Genomic DNA, 6,159 nt, shown 5'->3' with positions numbered 1-6,159 from the left:
GGGCCGGGCCGGGCGGGGCGGCGCGCGGGCGGCCGAGGGGACCCTCCGCGCCGCGGTACCTGCGCCCCGAGTAGGGGCGGCCGCACGGGGTGCGACGGCGGCAGGGCCTGCGGGTCCCGGGAGGACAATGGGCGCCCGTTGTTACCTCCCCAGCGCCACCCGCAGGGATGCGGCTTCCCTTGGAGAAGCTGTGTTCAGCTCCTTCGGCACAAAGAAAGGTCGCGGGACGCTCGATTCAAAGAGGAACCCCAGGGCGCTGGCGCTTGGGTGCCCGAGGACAAAGGGACTCCATCCGCACCCCGGACACCTGCACTAAACCTTGTTCGCCCACCTTTCCCCGTCCCAGCCCGGCACAGCGGGCGGGCGACTCTTTGGGAAGCGGAGCCACCTGACCGCGCCCCCTCGGCCCAGCCTCGGGCTCCCGGGCCACTAGTAGCCCGGACTTCGGGGGGCGGTGGGGGGCGGGTCGGGTGCTGTCAGTTTCCAGCTAGCTCCCCTTGGAGCTGCCGCCAAATCCCGGAGAGTGGATTTGGCACACTGGCAACGCCGGAGGCTCCCGGCTGATCAAGCGGGCAAGCGAAGAACAGCCGACGCTGCAGGTTTTTCCAGTCCAAGGGGAGGTGTTTCCTCTCCCGCAGGGTCCCTAAGAGACTTGCCCATGGGGCCTGCCCATGGCCAAGCGCTAAAGTTCCGCAAGTTGCCCTTCGGCAGCACGAGTTCGCGGTTCGGATCCCCAGCACGGACCTACTCCACTCATCAACCATGCTGTGTAGCCATCCTACGTACAAAAAAGGATTGGCACAGATGTTAGCTCAGGGCCAGTCTTCCTCAAGCAAAAAGAGAGGAGGATTGGCAATGGATGTTAGCTCAGGGAGAATATTCCTCACCAGAAAAAAAAAAGAGAGAGAGAGGGAGACTTGTCTAAAGCTGGGGCAATGGGGTGGCAGTTGCCGCGAAGCGCGAGGAGGCGCAAGTGGCGCAGCTGCCTCCCGGGAGGGTAAAATTCCGCCCTTGGCGGCACCTGCGCCTGCCGGTCAATGGGGCGACGGCAGCAGCACGCCCCGCCCCTCCGCCTGGAGGCCGAGCAGGACCCGGTTAATTAATTTCCTTAATCCGTCTCCGTCTCTTCCGCCTCGAGTAGTCGGCCTGGGCAACGAGTAGGCGACAGGAAAGGGCGGCGTTTTCCGGCTGCGAGGTCCCAGCCTGCACAGTCAGCCTGGGGAGGGGGCTGGAACTCAGGGGAGTCGGGCCCTGGGGGCCTGGCCCCAGCCCTCGGACTGTCAGGTTGGATGGAAATCCTGGCACAAGCAGAGAACCTCTAGGGGACCTTGATTTTCCCCCGTGGTATCGGCTTCAGGTCGTCCCCGCAATGCCCCTGGATCTGTGAAAGCTTAGAGGCTGCACGTTAAGCCGATGCTGTAAACCGCGGGCTGACGTTAAGGTGAAGCGAAAAGGAAACGGACACAACTGCTCTGGAAAGCAAAATACTTGGGTGGAGTGTTAAAAGCCTCAAAGAAAATAATAGTTGGCAGGTCAAATGGCCAGGAGGTTGGAATTCAAACTCAAAACTCTGCTGAAGTGATGTTAGAAATCTGACAAGCAAAACAGTCCATGAAGATAAGAGACCCGGCGTTGTTTCCTTTTTTCAAATGACAACTGCTCCCAAGTTTCCTTTGGCAGATACCTGGATTTTACTTTAGATTCCTGAGAGTTTTACTTGGGGTTCATATTTCAAAATATATGTTCCATTTGGCACTAATGTATATATTTTATGTATGAATTTATTGAAAAATATCAAATGTTACTGGTCTACTTAGCTGAAGGTATTTTTATAAATATTTATGCATAGCTTTCATTGCATATCGTATTTTTATAAGTACAAATAGTATGTATATATACTTATTAAATGCCACATGAAAAATTCTTTTTGCACACAGATATTCTTTACACATACATCTTGTGTGTAAATTTCTTTTCGTTTGCTCCATTGTTAGCTACTGTTAAAAAGACTTTCCACATGACGAAGTAACAGCTTATGGAAAAATAGAATGGCAGGTTGTTTGAGGTAGCACGTTTATTCCCAAACCCCATTTTCACTTTTCTACATTATCCCTCACCTTCTAGAGACTTTCTCTCCCTCTCTGCCCTTTCTTTAGGAGACATCACTTCTGGGCTCTAAACAGTTTATCCAGAACCTGCCCCTTCAGGGCCCAGTGGTGCTGATTCCATTCATCTTGGCTTCTTTGGCGCCCCATGTTGTTTATTTGCACTGAACATTTTCTTAGTACTGAACATCTCCAGCGAGAGAGAAGGCCTTATATAGTGAATTATCTTTCCAAATGAGTTCATTTCCTGTGCTAACTATGATGGCTTTTAGGTTTGGTGGATTTTGATTTCAATATGGAAGAGAGAGAAAAGCTTTGCTTTAGGAAGATTTTGAGGGTTTTGAGATACTCCTCTGAGTTACAGAAAGGTTTAGCCTTGAAAAATTGGTAGTAACCTTAGAAGCCTAAGTGAGACTAAGAAAGTGGCCTAGAGTAGATGTTTTCATCAGGTTCAATTAATGCACTCATGTCTATAGAGCAAGCACCTTTCAGGTCCATCAGAGGGCTGTGTTTCTGTTAGTCCCAATTGTGGGAGCCAAGCCAAGAAGTGTCGGCAGTACCCTTGCTGTCCAGAAACCTGCAGTCTACTTAAGGGGCAGAGAGCAGCACGCCAGTGTGTGCAAGCAAGTGCTGGCTGGAAATAGTCCAGCCTCTTGCCACCAAGTGTGGTCCTGGGACCAGCAGCATCAATGCTCAGCCCAGAGCTACTGAATTGGGATCTTTATTTTAATGAAGTGTGGATGGTTTGTGTGCACGTTTGATGTTTGAGAAGCACCGGTCAAGAATAGTGGTTCTCAATCTTTTTAAGTCACAGGCTCATTTGAAAATCTCAGGGGACTTATGAACACTCTTGTTGGGAAAACACACAAATATCTACACAAAACTCTTTTGCATTCAATTTCAGGGTTCCCCTGAACACCAGTCCATTGATAGCAAGGTAGTCTGGATAAAATCCTCCACTCTCAGAGCCAGAAGAGCCACTCGGTGTCAGCCGGCGGGGTTATGGGAGGATTCCTACAGGAGGCAGAGCTTAAATTAAGCCTTGAAATAGGGAAGAAATTGAATAGGGGGAAAGAGTCAAGAAGGGCATTTCAGGCAGGAGAAATGTATGGGTAAATGGGCCCCGGGGGATAAATCAGCAAATATCCATTTTTATGTGCAGTAAGGTGAAACTTAATGAGATTGTAATTTGATGGCAGGCTCTCCTTGCAATTCATTGTCATTGTTTGAACCTCCAAAAAATGAAACTGGACAGTGGCGCTTCAGGGGCACTGGGAACCCGATGACATATGGTTCTCTGTACCGTCTCATTGCCCATTACCAGCTCTCCCTCTCACTCACTCTGCCCTGGCGACATGGCCTTCAGGCTTTTCCAGGAACTCCAACGAGTCTGGGCGTTCCATCGGCCTGGGGCACTTCTTCCCCAGATAACCCAAAGGATCCATTAAAGTCTTTATTCAAATGAGACTTCAGGGTGAGAGGCTTCCCTCTAAAATAGCAACCCCACCCCGTTCCCTTGCCTTGCTTAAAGCAGGAAGAATTTCTTCATTACCTGACGTTACCTTATATTTATTTACAGATTCATTTATGGCCTGTTTCCTCTAATTGTGGACTTTGCTGTTGTATCATCCATACCTAAAACGGGGCCTAGCACATAGTAGGCACTCAGTAAATATTTATTTAGTCAATGACCCCTTGGCTACAACCAATATTGAGTGTAAAAGTCATGTTCACAAGCTCCATAGCTCCAAAAATAATAATATATTAAACATTGCTGAAATATGCCACATGTATGCTGAGACTGAATTTTCAACCACTTTTCTTTAGTCTAGCTGAACAAGAAATGCTAAACACATGGAACATTTTAAGTTCTAAAATTCAAACATTTTCAAGCAAGGCTTACAAAAAATGTCTTTATAGTCCATGTATAATGCATAACTATTTCTCTTTTGGCAAAGCTGAAACACAGTCGTGTGTACTCAGCTGGGGTTTTCCTCCAAAATGCCACATTCAGACTGAATTCGTATGTATATGTTCTCTATTATCCCCTTAAGTTGGATTTAAGGAGAAATGTAAGAGAAGCTGGAAGGTTAGAACATCTTGAGGAGAATGTCCTTGTAGCTGGCAGATTCCCCTCATTGCTACCCAATTAGGATTTCACTGGTCCTGGAAATAAAGTTAACCTGTGCTAACGAATTTGGTTGAAAAATTGCCAAAAGCTAACGAATTTTTTAACCAGTGGTTTCCTTGTATATAAAGCACTTCAGGTCACATGTAGGTTAGGAGACTTCAGTTTCGCCTAATCAAAGGCAGCAGGAAATGGTACACTTGAGACTATGTGAGCGTGTGGACCACAGGCCTAGCGTGTAGTCTGAGTAGGGTCAGTAGTCACTCACGGTAACCACCAAATCCTAGCACTCTTCTGGCTTTTGAATTAGCTTTTGAACTCAGACAGCACCAATTTTATTTGTGGATGAGGCCTTCAAGTATAGATGCAGACTTGATCCTGATTGTTGACTGGAAACCAGTGACTAATAAAGAGTATTACCTTATTTATATATAGCCTTCTACTTTAAACAACCCTTTTCATTCATCTCATTTCTTCCTCATCTTAGGTTGTCTGTCCATGTTGGGTAACTAAGGCCCTTACGATTGATCTCCACTTTGCCTCTGTCCAGAAGGGATTTGAGGCGACTTATAAGGCTTTTGTGTATGAGTCATTCCTGTTACAGTCATGCGCCACATAATGACATTTCCGTCAATGACGTACCACATGTATGACAGTGGTGCCATAAGATTAGTACCGTAGAGCCTAGGTGTGTGGTTGGCTGTACCATCTAGATTTGTGTAAGCACACTTATGATGTTCACACAACAAAATTGCCTAACAGCACGTTTCTCAGAACCTATCCTGTTGTTAAGTGACACATGACTGTATATTCTGCAATGTGCTTTCTCCAGATACCTGTATGTCTCCTTCCTTAGCTTTTTTCCAGCCTCTGCTTAATGAACCACTCCTCAGTGCTTAGTACAGACAACTGGCATGTGATAAATATTTGTTGAATAAAGCAATGGACTAGAGAAAGGTCTGATTCATTCAAGTTCACCCAGATAGTGATGACTCGGTTTATATAGACATCAAGCCCTACTAATTCTTTCTCTGAAACCTTCTTCATTTGTCTATGTGGTAGCAAATCCAGACTGTCATATTGTCAAAATTTCTTTTTTTTTTTTTTTTAAGAATTTTAGTGAGGAAAATCAGCCCTGAGCTAACATCTCTTGCCTATCTTCTTTTTTTTCTCTCCCCAAAACCCCAGCACATAGTTGTATATCCTAGTTGTAAATCACTCTAGTTCTACTGTGTGGGATGCTGCCACAGCATGGCTGGATGAATGTGTGTAGGTCTGTGCCCAGGATCTGAACCAGGGAACTCCAGACTGCTGAAGTGGAGCATGCAAACTTAACTACTCAGCCATGGGAGCAGTTCTCTCAAAGCTTCTTTGTTCATCCAATTTGGTACCGGTCAAAATGCACACTGTAGAGCTATGACAGTGATTTAAAGATGAGCAGGAAGTACAGTTATTTCAGTTAATGTTCTGGATCAGTGCGAAACAAGATGAAAAAAGGGGAAGAGAGAGGGCTGCAATAATATCCCCATTTCTCCTGCTCTCTACATGCATTCATACACACACATGGACAGACATGAACCCATGTAGCTCCCCCAACAAAAGCATAAAACATACTTCAATCCTACAAGTACGTGCTGTCTTCACCGTCTCTGCCTTTCTTCTGTCGCCTTTCCTGTGTTACCCAGTGTCAGAAGTCTCTGTGCACAGAGGACAGACCATCTTCTGAAGGGTTTATTATAGATCACTTAATTTGGGCTCCCACAAAGAAAACCAAGAAACACTCAGTGGGGGACACCCAGGACTCTCCTTACGTTTACTTCCCAGAGAACATTCCATAGGGATGTTTGAAAACCACATCTGACAATAGTCTCCTACTCTTAGGGCCCCAAGGGTCACTTAGGCTCTGGGCCAGGATCCTTTGCTGCA

Source organism: Equus asinus, chromosome 6 (assembly GCF_041296235.1).
Source record: "Equus asinus isolate D_3611 breed Donkey chromosome 6, EquAss-T2T_v2, whole genome shotgun sequence".
In the NCBI taxonomy this organism is placed as follows: Eukaryota; Metazoa; Chordata; class Mammalia; order Perissodactyla; family Equidae; genus Equus; species Equus asinus.
Note: the sequence above shows the minus strand (reverse complement) of the source record.